At 42.4% G+C, this 18,948-nt stretch overlaps 1 protein-coding gene across 2 annotated transcripts in view; it reads right to left on the bottom strand.

Moving 5' to 3' along the window:
• The window catches only part of SCFD2 (sec1 family domain containing 2), a 641,446-nt gene that overhangs the window by 29,894 nt on the left and 592,604 nt on the right, over positions 1-18,948 (bottom strand). The window lies entirely within an intron of this gene.

Here is an 18,948-nt window from a genome sequence, read left to right as displayed (position 1 = left end):
CCAAACCTTCAAAACTTACCACTTTTATACCTCCACTAAGCTTTGGTCACCCAATTAGAAAAACCCGCACATTTAAGGGCACACAATCCACTTTCTCCCAAATCACATTATCACATAAACTGTCACTCGCTCTCTAAAATGGCCATCCTATGGTCATTTTGAGGTACTGCAACAGACAAGTAAAACAGTTATCAACTAAGTCAAACGTAAGTGCAGGGTCTCCCCCACCCAGAACATCTTCTGCACCTACAAACCAAAAAAAAAAAAGGGTCAATTTTAAGGGTCTCCCCACATTCAGAATTACCCTGAGACTTTCCCCCCTTACTGTACATTCTCTTGCCAGTCCTTGCAGTGACAGTCCTAAGCTGGGGGTCATGCAGCCAGGCTTCTTCTGGACAACTGCAATCATGGGCCCTAAATTCCAAGCACTAGGTATCGCTGTTGCCTGATGACAGAGTCCCCCACCCTCCAAAGGACATAACAGCTGCTCTTGTGGCGTCCCCAGCCTCAGCCAGCCAGGGGAACAAAAGACACTGCTTAGCACGTTCCACTGATCCACCAGGCCAGCCCTGTAACATTTATTCTTTGTTCCTCACTGAAATGCACATTAGCTAGCTATGATTTATTGTGATCTTAATCAGTAGGGAAGACTTTGGTTTTGCTGAAAATACTCAGGAAAGATACTTAAGTGTGATTACAGTTTTTAAAATGTCTTGGAAGAAAGGTCAGTTTTTAAAATGTCTTGGAAGAAAGGTCAGCAGACAAGCTGAAGGTGATACAAATATATGAAGATAGTGCAATATAAAGGTAACTAGCTTTTGAAAGCTATGCAGCCTCCATTAGTTCAGTTTAGTTCTGATAAAAGGAGCATCGTTTTTGAAAGCGAGTTAAAAATGTATTAAGTTACTCCAATAAAAAGGTATCACACCTACAATTATTTTGGTGGGCTTTAATTTTTATGTTAACTGTGAACCGGAGTGATATGTATTGTATACAGGAACTCCGGTATATAAAAACCATAAATAAATAAATAAATAAATAAATAAATAAATAAATAAGTATCCACATGGACTAACATGGGAAACCTGCTTTTCATTTAAAATGTCCTGGAAGTGCTAATATTCTAGACATGAATTTTAGCAATATTATTTATTTATTTATAAGGTTTTATATACCGTCATTTAGAGGATACCATCACAACAGTTTACATGAATAAATAATTAGAAATAAAAGTAATAAAAAACCAACTAGGTAGGAAGTAATGTCACAAGAGAACAGTGGTAACTCCTGCTATACTTCTGAATTAAAATCAAAAGCTCCTTATTTCTGTTTTGGCTATTGCACAGTTTCTGCTTCCACTGCTGATGGTTTCATTTAGAGCCAACTGCGTGCTATCGTCACACTTACTTAGTACCGAGAGTAATTTGTACGATTTAATGCATTGCTCTTCGTGTCTGTAATAAAACCAACAGAACTGTTGGCTCACAGCAAGTCTCCTCATCAGGCTGTAGCATGTCTGTAGGAATGAGATCAAAAGCTGGAAATATCTCGCAGACCTCCAAACCCCCATGTCATTTTGCATCTTTGCAAACACACCTAGCTCTTATCTCTCACTATATTTACGTATATGTGGCTTATTATTCATCGGTTTGAAGCATGTCTGTGGCCAAATAACCACTGCCTTCCCACAAACAAAATGCTTTTCACTCCTCAGAGATATTTTTCTCATGCCAATTAGTATATACTGTTCTGGACAAACAACATGAAATAAAGAGAACTGGATTGTGCACTGCAGAAAAGACTGGGGTAATTCAGTAACAGCCTTGCTTATTAATGGGAATCAGGAAGATTTTCAAGCACCCTAGTAAATATTCTTTAGAGCAGCACAACAGGTGAAGGAGGATCCCCGTGTAGTTCTCCCGAGAAGCAGAATCCCTGAGCAGTGAGAGGAGCAGTGATGACTGTTTGAATCTCAAATGGTTCATGTTAAGTTTAATCCACCTTATTATAAAGAATTAGATGGTACCCTTCCAATATGATCTCTGAACAAATGAAAAAATACCTAAAATCACTGGAGTCTATGTTGAAGAGAGAGGTAGCTTAAGGTCCTGGCAGTGCCCTGAGCCCTTTGCTTGAAGGGGCTCTGATTGGTGAACCTAAAAGGCTCTTTTGGCCTTGGGACATTGCATTATAAAATAGGAAAGGCCCACAATGCCCACCTGTCTTGTGTCCCACCCTAGCATAAGGCCACCTCTGGTTGCATTATGCATATTTATTTTATTTATTATGTAGGCATGTTCTAAGCCACTGTGACCCAATACATGGAATATACGGGTTAGATGAATTTTATAAATAAATAAATGTACGTGTGTGTGTGTGTGTGTGTGCGGATTTCTGCCTGTTTAGTTGTTCTTTATGGATTGATTCTAAAATCAGTGTCTAGGTTTTGTGTGAGTCAGATTTATCTAACTTTTGTTAGCAATATGGACTTCTCTTTTATACCAACTTTTTCCTTCAGCATAAATATACACTAAGAAAATAAGGTAACTAAGAACTATTTAAATGTAACAGTGTTTTAAATTGTATTGATAATTTACCAATGTATAATTCATAATTAGAATAAAAATCCAGGATCAATTTTTCTCTTCTATCTGAGAGGTTCTTTTGGCTGTACAAAAGTGATGCACTGGTTTCAGCCAGCAGAAGATATTTATTTGATTTATATTCTACTTTTTGAACTTCAAAGCAGATTACATTCAGGTACTGTAGGTATTTCTCTATCCCCAAAGGGCTTACAATCAGGGACGGTAACTTTCAAATGGGCGCACAGACACCATATACAAGTGTGTTTCGACGCACAACCAGATATACGGCAATTTTATAACATAAGCGCACATAGATGTGTATTTTATAAAATAGCTTAGGTGTATGTATATGTGCACCTAACTTGAAGCTTGTGTGCGCTCAGCACATAAGATGGCTTTCAGACACACAAGTGAGGGCATTGTGCTGGGCATTATATTCCCCTGATGAATACAAGAAGTTGGGCTGTAAGGTAAACCAGGAAAGGTGATCCAGTATGTAAAAGAAATCAGAGGTGGACTCCGACTCCCAGAAGAAAGAGGGGTTCTGAAAGAGGTAGAACTTCCCAGGCTTTGCCCTACTGAGCAGGTGAGAGAGCCCAGGAGTGATGGGAGAAGGGTGCGAGCTGAAGGAGGGGTGGGACAGGAACAGGAAAGAGCTCTACTAGAACAAAACGAAGAGAGAGAGGAGATGGAGCTGGAGCCAATGGACTTGGAAGCAAGTGGTGGAGACCCTTCTAGAAGAGGACATTCTCATGGAGACTGCAGGTCAGGAGCTTTAAGTGGATATAGTTGCAGCCATATTGAAAGGGGAAGCACATACCCCAGCTGCAGACTATGGTGGGAGGTGGCAATAAGACCTTTCCTATGACACAGGCCCACAGAGCGCAGCCAAGCTTAGGCTGTACAGGAAGCAACTGTGAGTAGCATGCAGGAAGATTAAGATGTGAGTTGTTTTCTTATCATATGATTTGAGATTAATGTGGTTTATAAAGCTAGATACTTTAAACTACCTGGTTAACCTGGAACTGTGTGCGCTCAAACCCAGCTCAACAACTGGGGTGAGTGGATTTGAACCTGTAGCTATGATACCTTGGAAGGAACAGAGTAAAGTATAGATAATAGAGACTGGCCTTGGGAGCCTCCAAGGGTTGAACTGGGGAATCAGCAGCAGGACCATAGAAAAGCAACCCCCAGAGGATTAACCAGTGGTTCAGTTTCTTATGTAACCAGAGAATTCCAGCTGGATTGCAACTGGGGGAGTAGCAAGTGGCATGAACCCATGGCAGTATTTTATATACAATGTGCATCCAAGCCCATGACCAGTTCATCCACCAGTTGCCCAGTATTTAGCTAGGTCCTCCAAACTCCTCTGGTTCTTTAGCTTGCATGCCCCTCCCCAGAGACCCCAGACCCCTCAAAAACTTCAGAGATGCCTGTAAATTGTATTTTTTAGACTTAAAACTCATCCATAGCAGAAGTAAAGTTACGTGACACTGGACCTGGATGCGCATCCAGTCGGGTAACTACTTGGGTGCACATCTCTTAGCCATACCCCAGAATACCCCGCCCTTCCCCTTTTTTTGGCAGATGTGAGATATTCGCATGTTGGCACTTGTGCGTGCATCTGGCTACTTTATAAAATTGGGCAGCCACGTGCATGTGCTAGATGCGCACCCAACTCCCAATTTCAGTGCGTGTCCAAGCATTTGAAATTCACCTTTAAATTTCTACTTGAGACAATGGAGGTGAAAGTGACTTGCCCAAGGGCACAAGGAGCAGCAGTGGGATTTGAGCCCTGGTTTTCTTGGTTTGTAGCCCGCTGCTGTAAACACTAGGCTAGATATGAAGAGACCCTTGTCAGGAAAGCTCCAGTTTAGCTCTTTCCCATGGGAGGAAGAGAGGAGTTGCTCCCCAGGACACTGAAGAAGAGGTGAATAGTTCATCTCTGCATCAGCAAGTTTGAGGATTTCATATGTTGCAACGCAGGCCTTTGGACTGGGCTCAGCAAACACCATGATTTCTCTTGTTCAGGACCTGTAAGTAAACTTCATAAGGGAAGCCATATCCTTCGGAGCCCTGTCTTCAAAGGCACTCGGGAAGGGAGTAGAGATCCAAGGATATTCCACTGGTGGCAGAGGACAGTATTCTGCTGCAAACAGACTGGGTAGAAAAGAAAAGACTTTCCTATTCAGGAAGCATCCACCTTGCATTTATAGAGACAGTTCTGGAAATCCTGCCTTCAGCAACAGAGGAGCAGAACTGTATACCACGTTGTAAATACTTCTCTACTATCTACCTCAGAGTAAAACAAGCCTTAGGAAATATCAGCCTAGTCTGTTTGATTTACAATATCAACAGAAGTCAAAAGTGAGTGCTTCCCCTCACTGTTGGGTCTGGGTCTTGGAGACTAGTTTCCCCTACCCCCCCCTCCCCCCAATGGACAAGAACCTCTGTGCCTGTCAAAGAGGAAGCTAGGGCTACATATCCAAAGCCCCTCTTTCAATATAAGAAAAAAAAGGCTTCAAAGCTTTCTTTTTGAAGTTTTTAATACTGGTTCTGAGCCCTTCTCATGGTTTGCACGCAAGCAGTGAAAAGGATCGTTTGAATCATTCTGTGAAGATTTCTTCCACAAGAGGCACAGGAAAAAACTGAACCAGAATGCCTGGGGGTGAACTATTCTGCACACTGACAGTTTGTGAACTGGAGCAATGATACACATATTTTTTGGCATTCTGTCCAAATGTATCTGCAGGTTTTTCTCTGCTTTCCTCTTGAAGGTAAAGAGGGGCTTAGAAGAGGAGAGAGAGACACTTCAAAAATATCATTTCATAGATTTATCTAACAGAACATAGCAATTATTAACAGTGGATGGCAAGCCTGTGTACTAACCATTTCTAATGCTATTATAGCTGCAGGAACAAGAGCACAATGAAGGCAAATCAAAGGCATTGTCAAGCAGCGGCTGGCTGGTGTTTGGATAAACCCCCAGGCAGGAGCAGGCTGGAACCCACAGCAGCTGGCTTGGAGTCAAGGTCTTCTGCCTGACCAAACGCCTCCCCTTCTAGCTGAGCTTTCTGATTCTGGTGGCTGGCAGGCCTTAGCCGGTGGTGCACGGTGACAGGGACAGGGGTAGGGGTACAGGAGGGCACCCACTAAGGCAGCAACGGAGCAAGGGGACTGAAAGGTGCCCACGACAAACAAAGAGACACAGACAGGGGAGTGCACCAACAGAACAAGGGCAAACAAACAGAGGGGCAAGCACGCAGACAAACCAAGACAGAACACAGACTAGAAAGGCCACTAAAGTGGGGTCGAGGTACAGAAACAGACAGGATCAACAGCACGTGGTACAAGAATATAAGACTAGGAAGAGCGGCCACAGCTAGGAGGAACTAACCTCCAAGGTGAGGCAGGGAACTGTGGGTGAACCAAGCCTTTTGAGGCAGTGGCAGTGTTGAGTTCAATGCATAAGCCTGTGCAGCTCAGGCTGCAGTCCACCAAGGGCCCCTCCAGGCAGGAGAGCCACCCAGCAGCCAGGGTCCTCACAGGCAGGCGCTTTAACATTCACTGAAACTGGCCAAGTGCATCTTAAGACGATACTGCTCTTGCTTTCCATTGTGATCCCTCTGCTGTTTCATTTCCATCATATTTAAACTAGAAAGAAAGAAAGCTTTGAAAGTCATGCCAAAAATCCGAGCTGCCAAGTTATCCATTTCCAACGGGAGCTTTCAATCCAGGCCTCAATTTCTGACAACCCTATCCTGATGCATTATGGGACATGCAGCACTGCTTGCATTGGGTAACATCAGAGACTACAAATATCCCACTGCTTTGGGAAATAAGCCCAAAACTAGGATTGGCCAAAATGTCTCCCTGCTGGAACTGTCAACTTGGCAGCTCTGTGAAGGTCATAACTCCTCCCTTTCCTTGTAAGCACTGTGCAGAGATTTCCAAGAGATACTCACTTGCGTGTGGTTTCTTTGCATTATTGTGAAAAGTCTGCATCCCAACAGTGTGATAAGGTAGCTGCTCTCCTGAATGTCAGCAACAGTACGAGCTAGAACGTGCCATCTTTCTTGGCTCTACTTGGTCTTATTCTTAGGTTACATTTCTTTCTTTCTCCTGTTTTATCTGTTATGTCTTCACATGTTTTTTGAAATATTTATAATAGCAATGACCTTAATTTAAAAAAAAAAAAATAATAATCTGCTTCCCAGAGCTCATTCTTCAATTGTTGGTGCTATATTCATGCTTTCTATGTGTTTGTGTGATTCTAGAAGGGAGAAAAAAGGAGGGTCAGTATAGCAGTGACCTGATTTACTTAGATTCAGAAGAGTAGAAATAGCTTAGGAGCATGAAAATGGAAGAGTTTTATAATGTGCTTTCTTTCTATTACCAAAACACATTTAATATTAACATAAGCCTTTTAATATTAATATATCAAAGTGTATGAAGTGTTATATAAGGTAAGAACAGAGATATGTGAAAGAAAAGAGTACAACATACTAGCAATTTGGCATAAAACAAAATGCAGAAAAAAACATAAGATATGCCACAAAGTGCCAGTGAATGATTAATACACATTGGGGTAGATTTTAAAAGCCCTGCGCGCGTAAATCCTGCCGGATTTACGCACGCAGGGCACTTGCATGCCGGCGTGCCTATTTTGCATAGGCCGCCGGTGCGCACAAAGCCCCGGGACGCGCGTAAGTCCTGGGGCTTTGCTTGGGGGGGGCATGTCGGGGGCGACAAGGCATTCTGGGCGTGTCCGGGGGCGTGTAGGCGGTCCAGGGGTGGGGCCGAGTGCTCCGGCACATCGGCCTGTGCCGGGGCAGGGAGCCGGCGACAGGCGTAACTCGACGAAATAAGGTAAGGGAGGGGGATTTAGTTAGGGCTGGGGGTTAGATAGGGGAAGGGAGGGAAAGGTGGGGGGGGGGGGGTGGCCAACAAAAAAGTTCCCTCCGAGGCCGCTCCGATTTCGGAGCGGCCTCGGAGGGAACGGAGGCAGGCTGCGTGGCTCGGCTCGCACAGGCTGCCGATTTTGCGCAGCCTTGCATGTGCCGACCCCAGATTTTAAAAGATACGCGCGGCTACGCGTGTATCTATTAAAATCCGGCGCGCGTACTTTTTAAAAATCTGCCCCATTATGCTGCAATAAAAGTGTTTAGGTGAGCCTTGCAGATGTTCATCTCTGCCTGAAGGATTATTTAATCCTGTGCGTAAGTGTCTGAACACCTCTGATTTATAAGAACAAAGACCTAAGTGGGGACCTGACCAATCATTCATGTTAAATATGTCTAAATCTTTCTTCCTCTTTAGGCCATTTCTAAGCTTCTACAGCAAAATCCATATCCATTTTGTATTAAGTTTTGATGTTGGGAAAATAGTCAAAGGGATTAAACACACATATGTATAAATACACGCTACGTACTTTTTATAGCTCGCTGCGCCTTGTTTAAGTTAAGAACATAAGATAAGATATGCCATACTGGGTCAGACCAAGGGTCCATCAAGATTTGGCTTAGTTAAGAAGAGTCAACTACACAGAAGCTAAAAGAAGTTTGATAACAACGGTATACACAATTTTAGAAGTCATCTGCTTCAGCAAAAAAATGTGCCATTTATTATTGATGTGCTGAATTCAAATATGACAATTAAACCAGCTGATTGGCTACTGTTTCCTTAATAGTTAAGTTTTTATATTTTATGTCTTTTGCATAGATAAGAGTTAGAATCATAAATTGTAAATTTAGGTCATTTCATGTATTTATGGTTGCATAATATTTCACCTGTCCTGTTTATGTAACACTTTAAAAATTAAATCAGCAAAAAGATTATAGAAATACTATTTATTATGAAACAAAAGGCCAAAAAATATTATGTATATATATGGTTATTGTTTAGTTCTTATTCAGTGACTACTTGGCTCTTCTTGACTTGTCTCTTGAATTCAGTAAATGGAAGAGCTCTTGTCACTGTCCAGCAATAATCTGCAAGCACTGATGGGCTCCATTTGCCTTGATACAGTTTTTCCATTGCCTCAATGCCCTGGTGAAATTGCTCGCCATGCACATTGCTCACTGCTCCACAGTTTGATGGAAAACAAATCTAGATGAGTGCACAAAAAAGATATTTTTAGTTACATGTTGCAGCCAAGACGTTTGTATGCCTCAAGGATGTTTTCCACCAACCTACTGTAGTTCTCTGCCTTAGTTTTTGAGAAAATTTACTACTGGAAGGCTTTCCACACCATCTTTTCCCTGCCATGCAAGGCATGGTTAAATGCATCATCTTGAAGAAGTCCACGAAATTGTGGGTCAAAGACACCTTCCTTTATCTTAGCTTTACTTAACCTTGGAAATTTACCCACTGAGGTACTTGAAGTCTGCTTTAGTTTTGTCGAAGGCCTTGACATGGTTCTTCATCAGACCCAGCTTGAAGTGCGAGTGTGGTAACAACATTTTCCTTTATTCAGCATTCATTTATGGTTTAATTTGAGGTCCTTTCCCTTCTTATTTTTTTAGTTCCACATTATTTATTAAGAAAAATAATAATACAATAAGAAAACAAAAGAAAGAAGCAAAACTATGCAACAGTAAACAGCCAGCACTTCAATGACACAGAAAGAGGAACTGAGTACAAATTGGCCACCAAAATCATTATAACAGATACATAAAACACAGTCTGCATCATAACTAAGAAACATTAAAACAAACTTAAATGGAGAAAGCAATAACTGAGTCCCATCTTTTCTCTCTCATAATATACTTCTTCAAGACTGCAATTTCAAACTTGCATAATTGCATAAAGAGTTCCACCATCACATATTAATGTCCAGTATTTCATTATGTTTCCAATTATTAGGAACGAGTCTAACTGCAACTGACAGCATGAAGTCCAGAAGACTTCGATCATGCTGCAGCAGTTGAGTTTCCAACACAAGATACTTCCAAATTATGATACTATAGTACAATGATTCACTGAAATGTAGGCCATCACAAATTGGATCCCATATCTTAGTCCATTAGAAATGCTTTGCAATTCCCAAGTTAAAAGTTGTATTTACTAACCCAGTAGCATATCTTGAAAACTAAAGTCAATCAACAATTTTAAGCATAATTTTTGTTCTCAGTGACCCAGATTTAGTAAAGTTGGACTACGTTCATTTTGTAAGCATTTTGGCCATAGACCAGTGTAATCAAAGAAAAATGTGGGCTTAGCAAGCTTATACTGCAAGCCTTTTTTTGCTGTTCCCCATCCCAGGCACTGCATATGAATAATAACTGTCCTGCATTGCTTTTCTAGGGCTGCCTATAGCTTCCTCTCTGTCTCTGAGGTTGTCTTTTAAGCAACTTTTCAAGTTAACTAATATGATATTGCAAGATACCGCTCTTCCTCATAAGTGGCTGAAAAATCCTTGCAGACCAACCCACCCAACCCCAAAATTAAAACAAACCCAAACAAACAAACATATGTGCTACAGCAATTCAAGGCTGGCCTCTTGCTCCCAATCCCAGCCTCCCCACCCACCCCACCCTCTCAGCCCTCCCCCCAAAAAACCCAGTTGGGAGCATGGTGGAGACTTCCCTACTCCTGGCCCCTTCCAACCTTGCTCCGGCAGCAACACTGGAAGCCCAACATTGCTGGTCAGAACAAGGCTGGAAGTGGCTGGGAGCAGGGCAAGACTTTACTGTACTCCCGGCTGGGGTCTGTGGGGGGTGGGGGTGCAATTAAGTGTGCGGGTGGGTGGGGAAGAGGGGGTTCGGTCACTACATATCTATGGGGAAGGGGGACTGCCCTTGGGTCACTATGGCACACATCCTTTTTTTAGTTTGGTGTGGAGGAGGAGGCTGGCCTGCATATACCTAAAGTATTTTGTGGAGAGAAGGGGGCGGGACTTTTTATTGCTATGCTTAAACAGTTATATTCTGAACAATTAAGCCGATTAAGAATTAAGTTACCTGGTTCAAGATTTCAATGCATGACTGAAAATTTCAAACAAAAAAATAATTCCAAAGTGTTTGAAATAAAGTGTTTTGAGCTTTGAAAAAGGTTACTAATGATGGGTTATTCTGGGAACTGCAGATCTCTGCAGATTGTATTCTTAGAAAGGTTCAAAATGTTCACGCGTGCAAACGACAGAAACTGGTACTACTGGAGCTTTAATTATAGAAGCATAATAGATACACTAAAGTAACTTGACAACTTGCAGCCCACAAAATGAGCATTTCAGAAGTAATCATAGCCTGCAGTGATGAATGAAGACTGTTAGCAATTTATACATGCAGAATGTAATTTTTATCCTTGTGTACAGTAATGCCAAAAAGAATTTATAGCTGATTTTAATTCTTCCTACACCACATGTGCATACTTTTTAATCAAGCCAAGAAAGCAGAACACAACAGCCGTTAGTTGTAAATTTTTCTCCGAGTACAGCATTCCAAGACTTGTGTCAGAGCTAGTCACGCAATATTTAAATGGCTGAAACACTACTCACTAGCTCCAAGTCAAATCCTACATACAACATCTGTTTAATATCCCCAATTCTGGCACAAGAGAGGGTATGAAATACATTAAAAATTAAGTTTTTGAAGTAAGATTATACCCTAGAAGTTAAACATTTAGAGGCCAGTATTAAAAAAAAAAGCTGAGCTCCTAAATTTAGGAGAAAGGGAGGGAGAGGAAGGGAGGGAGAGAGAAAGCACCTCTGAAGAGGCCAACATGTAAATTTACTATTTATACCACTAAGAGGGGGCATTAGAAACTCGGGGTGAGTTTTAGGGGACAGTTTTACATACACAGTCAGAGGTACAAACAGCAAAGTTGACATCAGTGAAGATTTTCTGTCATTTGGAGTGATAAAAGGTAAAAGTGCTGATTTGTACAATGTACTCTCTACCTAGCTTGATGCACTCTCTACCTAGCTGCAGGCAAGGTCTTTATTTTTTTTTTTGGTTGGACTGTGAAGTGCTGTCTGGGATGCTGCAGAGCAGTGCAGCAATGAAAGAAATCCAAATGTAAAAACTTTTAGAAAAAAAATGAGAGGAGAAACGACGTAACCGCCCATGCTTATGCTCAGACAAAAATAAGGCTAAGAAGAGGGTCTGAGGGAATGCCAGCATGGGAATTCCCGCACATGCTCAGTAAAGCACAAAGCTCTATTAATTTGGAGACACATGTCCGTTCGATGCCACTGAATGACTTCACCCACAGATTATGGCTAATTCAGCCTGCTTATTGATAGAAAAAGAGACTTGCTCTTACTCTTTTACTGCTGTTGGGTGTTCATTCCACTATCTGTGCTCCTTTGCCTCTCTCATGTTGCCTTGGTGTGTTCATGCCACTTTGTTCCTTTTTTGGTGTTTTTTGTTTTTATCACTGTTGTTGAACATAAGAACATAAGAAATTGCCATGCTGGGTCAGACCAAGAGTCCATCAAGCCCAGCATCCTGTTTCCAAAGAGGCCAAACCAGGCCACAAGAACCTGGCAATTATCCAAACTCTAAGAAGATCCCATGCTACTGATGCAATTAACAGTAGCAGTGACTACTCCATAAATAAACTTGATTAATAGCAGTTAATGGACTTCTCCTCCAAGAACTTATCCAAACCTTTTTTGAACCCAGCTACACTAACTGCACTAACCACATCCTCTGGCAACAAATTCCAGAGCTTTATTGTGCGTTGAATGAAAAAGAATTTTCTCCAATTAGTCTTAAATGTGCTACTTGCTAACTTCATGGAATGCCCCCTACTCCTTCTATTATTAGAAAGTGTAAATAACTGATTCACATCTACTCGTTCAAGAACTCTCATGATCTTAAAGACCTCTATCATATCCCCCCTCAGCCATCTCTTCTCCAAACTGAACATCCCTTACCTCTTCAGCCTTTCCTCACAGGGGAGCTATTCCATCCCCTTTATCATTTTGGTTGCCCTTCTCTATACCTTCTCCATCACAACTATATCTTTTTTGAGATGCGGCGACCAGAATTGTACACAGAATTCGAGGGGCGGTCTCACCATTCCCTCCCTAATAATTCCTAACATTATGTTTGCTTTTTTGACTGCTGCAGCACACTGAGCCGACGATTTTAAAGTATTATCCACTATGATGCCTAGATCTTTTTCCTGGGTGGTAGCTCCTAATATGGAACCTAACATTGTAAACTACAGGAAGGGTTATTTTTCCCTATATGCAACACCTTGCACTTGTCCACATTAAATTTCATCTGCCATTTGGATGCCCAATCTTCCAGTCTTGCAAGGTCCTCCTGTAATGTATCACAATCTGCTTGTGATTTAACTACTCTGAATGATTTTGTATCATCCGCAAATTTGATAACCTCACTCGTCGTATTCCTTTCCATATCATATATATATATATATATATATATATATAGAAAAGCACCGGTCCAAGTACAGATCCCTGAGGCACTCCACTGTTAACCTTTTTCCACTGAGAAAATTGACCATTTAATCCTACTCTCTGTTTCTTGTCTTTTAACCAGATTGTAATCCATGAAAGGACATTGCCTCCTATCCCATGACTTTTTAGTTTTCGTAGAAGCCTCTCATGAGGGACTTTGTCAAACGCCTTCTGAAAATCCAAATACACTACATCTACCGGATCACCTTTATCCACATGTTTATTAACCCCTTCAAAAAAATGAAGCAGATTTGTTAGGCAAGACTTCCCTTGGGTAAATCCATGTTGACTGTGTCCCATTAAATCATGTCTTTCTATATGCTCTACAATTTTGATCTTGAGAATAGTTTCCACTATTTTTCCTGGCACTGAAGTCAGGCTCACTGGTCTATAGTTACCCGGATCGCTCCTGGAGCCTTTTTTAAATATTGGGGTTACATTGGCCACCCTCCAGTCTTCAGGTACAAATTTTAACTAATAGATCAGAAATTTCATTTTTGAGTTCCTTCAGTACCCTAGGATGCATACCATCTGGTCCAGGTGATTTGCTACTCTTTAGTTTGTCAATCTGGCCTACTACATCTTCCAGGTTCATAGTTGGTGCCCTTTGCCCCTTTTTTTGATGGCTTGGGTTCTTCATGCCACTGTTGGTGCTGCTTTGCCTCTCTTACCGTGCCTTGGGGTGTTCATGTCAATGTTTGTGTTGTTTTTGTCCCTTTTTTGTTGTCTTGTGATCTTTCTGTCACTGTTTTTGGTGCTATTTACCCCTCTTTCATTGCTTTGGGGTCTTCATGCCACTGTTGATGCTGTTTTGTGCCTCTCATAGTGCCTTGGGTGTTCATGCCACTGTTGTTGTTGCTGCCCTTTATCCCTCTTTTTGGTGTTTTGGGGCATTCATGCTATTGTTGTTGGTGCCCATCAGATATGAGAACTCCCAGATCCCTCATTATATAGTGCATTATGTACTGCACGTTTGAATTTCTGCATCCCAAAGGCATGATTCTGAAACATGTTTGCATTAGTTCACAGTTGTTAATTTCAACTTCTCTTTAAACGTTCTTAAATCATTTCTTTTGCTCCCTGTGGAGTATCTGTCCTGTTGCAGATTTTTGCACTAATTACATAAAGACAAAGATTTCCTAGTACCCCCTCTGTAATACCACCGGAACATACCGACTAGAATAGAACCAGGACCAATGCCACTTAGACTGAACTCTATTTACCATCACCTTCTGTTGCCTCTCACGCAAGCAGTTTTTAACCCCGTTGACTACCTTAGAATCCACCCTTAGGCTGCTCAGTTTGTTAGTGAGCCTATTAGTGTGGAACGTTGTTAAATCCCGTTCTGAAACCCAACTAGCCCATATCCAGCACTTGCCCCAATCTAATCCTTTGGTCACCCAAGTCAAACAATTAGATCAAATTTGTTTGATATGATCTAAAGAAGCCATGTTACTTTGGTTTCTGTAAGGTAAAAGATTAGCAGTGACTGCATTCATTTCCCTACCTGTGAAGTAAATTATTGCTGTCTGACCCATGGTTATCAGCCCACTCCCTATTTTCATTTTTGTGACAAGCAACTGTTTGGCCGCTTCCAGTGGAACTGTCAGAACCTCTCTGAGTTCCCTTAACATTCTAGGATGTCCCTCATCCGGTCCACTGATTTGTCCACTTTCAGTTTTGCTAGTTTCATGACAGACTCCCATAAACCCTATCCAGCGGGGAATGACTGACAGCATTGCCATGGCCGTGTCAAATGATTAGTGTTTCAAGCCTTGGTTTACAAATTTGTTGGTAAAACGGGACAGGACATTTTCAAAAAAATGAGATTCAGCCAATTTCAGATTGATGTATGCAATCTGACTGCGCCAAAGGCTAGACATTTAATTTTTTTTCACATGAAACGGCTAAAACTAAATTTACTAAAGTCAGTTATAACACCTTGAAAGAGAACACACTGAAGTCACCAAGGCTGTTGAGCTGTTTTAAAAAAAATGTTTTTAATGCTACATAGAGATAAAAATGACTTATGATTTATTACGTCCATCCCGCCCACTATACAGTGGCAAGACCATGCAAGCAAGGGCTGCTGAGTGGCAAAACAAGAACGGAGGAACTGCAAACAAAACAGCACTTTCAGATGCAAGTCGCTGCAAATTCAAAGTTTCAGCTTGCCAGTTTCTCTCAGGCATATCATCACAGTGTCCCATTTTAAGACTGTCTATCCTTTCCCTGAAGAAACGGGTGCAATCCCAAACTGAATGTTTGGTTTCTTTCTAGTGTTTTCCCTCCTGGACTATGCCTTAGACTGACTACTCTCCCTAAAAGGGAGGGCTTCCTAATATCCTACCTGATGCTACTTATCTCTTAGCTTTGCCGAATGCCCCAAGGGTCCTTTTGTCCTTCACCAGATCTAAAGTGCAGCTCAATCTAGCCTGTTAATTTCCTGGAGAATCATGTTTTTCTATATGACTTGCATGGGACCTAGCTTGTATCTCAGTAACATAGTTAAATGACGACAGACAAAGATCAAAATGGCCACATCCAGTCTGTCCAGTGACTGGTACACTTTAGGTAGAGGCGCATACAAATTCCCACATGGAACTTAACATCCAGCCTCTCGTGTGTCTTTTAGGATTGCAACTGCTGCTCTGGGCAGGTTACCCCACACCTTCTAGGAAGCACAAAGCAGTCATATCACTGCTGTTTTGAATGGCAGTCACAGACTGCATTATGTTTACTAGAAGGAGTGGGGCAACCTGCACAGAGCAGCAGTTACAAACCTAAAAACACACAGGGAGAGTGGCTGTTGGGTTCCAAGTGGGAATTTGTATGTACAACTACCCATAGTGGACCAATCACTACTGGGCAGACTGGATGGGCCAGTTTGGTCTTTATCTGCTGTCATTTACTGTGTTGCACACTAGGTCCCGTTTTTCCTGTGGCAGCTCAGGGGTACAGCCCACTGCAGACCTTAGAAAATACTGTGACATTCGACAATAGTGCAGTGGCACATACTGTATGTATGAATTAACATATATTTTATATTACTTAGTATGCACAAAAAGAAAAGTTTATAGAAACTATTTCACTTTTTAAACATTTGCAATTTAAAAATAAAATGGTTTGCAACCTATTAGGTATGCCTAATTTTTATTTCTTTCTCATTGCTTTTTTTCTTTCTACAATTAACTTTCTCCTGTTTTAATAGCACGCACGAACAGATTTTTGCATGCACTATAACTGTCACGGGGCATTGCTGGTGAATGACCCCAGAAGCAAGCATAGGGCTGGAGCAGTACCTTCTACTCTACCGCCTCCTTCCCTTCAGATTGAGCCCTCGGGTGCTGGTGGATGCAGGACTTAGCAAAAGCAGGACCAAAATGACACACCAAGGAACTCAAATGCACCCACTGGATCACAGTAGAACCGCTACAGGAACTGGATACAAGAAGGCGCCCAATGAGACAAGAGAGGAACTCGGTAAACAAGACAAAGCTAGGACTAAACAATGAGGCGAGACAGGCAAGGTAACCACGAGGCACATGGGAAGCGATATGCACCGCAGACAAGGTAGGAGGACCTGCTGCTGAGGCATCTATTGTGTTGTGAGGCATTTTTAAATAGGCTGATCCTGCTGATGCCATCAAATGGTGCCATGGCCAAATTCCCGCCGGGGAGCCTTCAACTATTGGTGCACCGTGAGCGCGTGTGCCTTAAGACAGACATGAACACCAAACTAATGTAAGACAAAGACACTAGTATACGCAGGATCCAGAGTGGCGACAATATAAGGCCTCAAATTAGAGCACAAGGATCAAGACAAGACCATGACTAGGACCAGGACTAGACCAAAGCTCTGGCAGTGAGCATACTGTGAAACCATAATACTACAAACAATCAGGAACAGCATGGCCGCCAGCAGAAGGTACAGGCCATAGAGCTGAGAGGACCAACCAGAATGCCTCAGCAGCAGGCCATATTGCTAGGAGAACTTGACAGATAGTTGACAAGGCCCACTTAGGACCCCTGCTGGCAGGAGGCAAGAACTGCTCAACAGGTCCTCACAATAATATTTTTTTGTGTGTATTAAAACATGTTACTATGCAGTAGGCACAAAAGAAGATCTGTTCTGAGTGTAATGTTTGGCTGGCCATGGGATGGCCCCGCACTCATCAACGGCCATTATTGCATGCCCTCAATGTAGCCAGCAAAATGACTGGCAACGCGGTTATTAATGGTGAGATAAAGAAGGCAGTTAAGGCTAAAAGGGCATCATCCAAAAAATGGAAAGCAGACCTAAATGAGCATAAGCACTAGCAAATTAGCTGTAAATCAGTAGTTAGACATGCTAAAAGAGAGTTTGAGAAAAAGCTTGCCAGTGAGGCACGGAACTAATAATTAAACTTTTTTCATAAGAACATGTCAACTGGGTCAGACCAAGGGTCCATCAAGCCCAGCATCCTGTTTCCAACAGTTGCCAATCCAGGCTACAAGTACCTGGCAAATACCCAAAAACTAAGTACATTTGAAGCACAAAGCCTATGAGGGAGTCAGCTGGGCTGCTAGATGACCAAGAGGCAAAAGGGGGACAAGGAAATAAAAGAAAAACTGAATTAATTATATGCCTCAGCTTTTATGGAAGAGGATGTTGGGAACATACCCATGCCTGAAACATTCTTTAATGGTGGAGTTTCTGAGCAACTAAAACAAATAGTGAAAATGCAGTCTGCTCTCCTATTACAAAACAATAGCTATAGTTATTCAGGTTTTTTTTTTTTGTTTTTTTTACTGATTTGTATTTAATGTCTTTTTTTGTCCATGTTATATTGTTTAGATTATGAATATTAATTTGTACACCATTTAGGTTTAAGCAGCCTATAAATAAAAAAATAAAGATGTAATAGATCAGACTGACAGACATAAAAAAAAAATCACTGGGACTGGAGGGCTTGAGTAGGACGCGTAGTGGCCCAGTGGTCCGCGACCACCCCGGCTGGGGTGTGTAGGGCGCTAGTGGGTCCTTCCATCCGACGGTGCCATAGAGTCATCTCATCCCTTGTCTGACCTGCCTGGCTTCTGATGTCCTGACGTCTTCTGTGTTGATGCCTTGCCTGACCTGTTTCCCGATTGGCAGCGCAAGCCTCCGGGACCTTGTTTTGCTCTTGGTTCCAGCCTCAGTTCTGGTCCGTCTCCGAGCCGCCGCTCTGAGTTCTGTATACAGAGACTGGGAAGCCTGGGGTTCTTGTTCCTGCTCCTGCCTTTGCCTCTGTCCTCGAATGAACTCTGTCTTGCCTGTCCAAGTTGTGGTCCGCGCCCGGCCTTGGTTGGCTGTGGAGGGTGCCCTTCAGCATTGGCGCTAGAGTCTTCATCTGCCTTGCCATGCCCGATCTCTTCGTCTGCCTTGCCACACCCGATCTCTTCGTCTGCCTTGCCATGTCCAATGTCTTTGACTGCCTTGCCAAGCCTGATGTCTTAGTCTTCCTCAAAGCTTGAGTCTTGTCTTCTTCATCTGAGTCTTCATTTTGTGCCATGTCTTCGTCTGCTTTGTCCTCTGTCCGGCCTGCTGCTTCCCGCCGTTCCCTAGCGGCAGTCCGAAAGGGCTTGGAACGGTCGGAGGATCATTCAGAGACCACCATTGCGTTGGTGGTCTCAAGGAAGCGTGCAGGTCCGGTCGAGGCTCAGGGTAAGGACGTTTCACCGCAAGGGGACACATCTCGTCCCGCGCTGGAGAGCGCCCCTGGTGCTCTCACCCAGTGCAGCGCAACACTAGGTCTAAGGGATCACCAACACAAAATTAAATCTACATACAAACTGATGTTCCAAATGAAAAAAACAAATTCATTCAGAATTTCAATTCCAAAAGTCCAGAAATGGGTAAGAAAAAAATAATCAGAAAACAGTCTACAGTCCCAAAAATAAAATCACAACTTG

This window comes from Rhinatrema bivittatum, chromosome 1, assembly GCF_901001135.1.
Source record: "Rhinatrema bivittatum chromosome 1, aRhiBiv1.1, whole genome shotgun sequence".
NCBI lineage: Eukaryota > Metazoa > Chordata > Amphibia > Gymnophiona > Rhinatrematidae > Rhinatrema > Rhinatrema bivittatum.
This window is presented reverse-complemented; position numbering and strand designations above follow the sequence as displayed.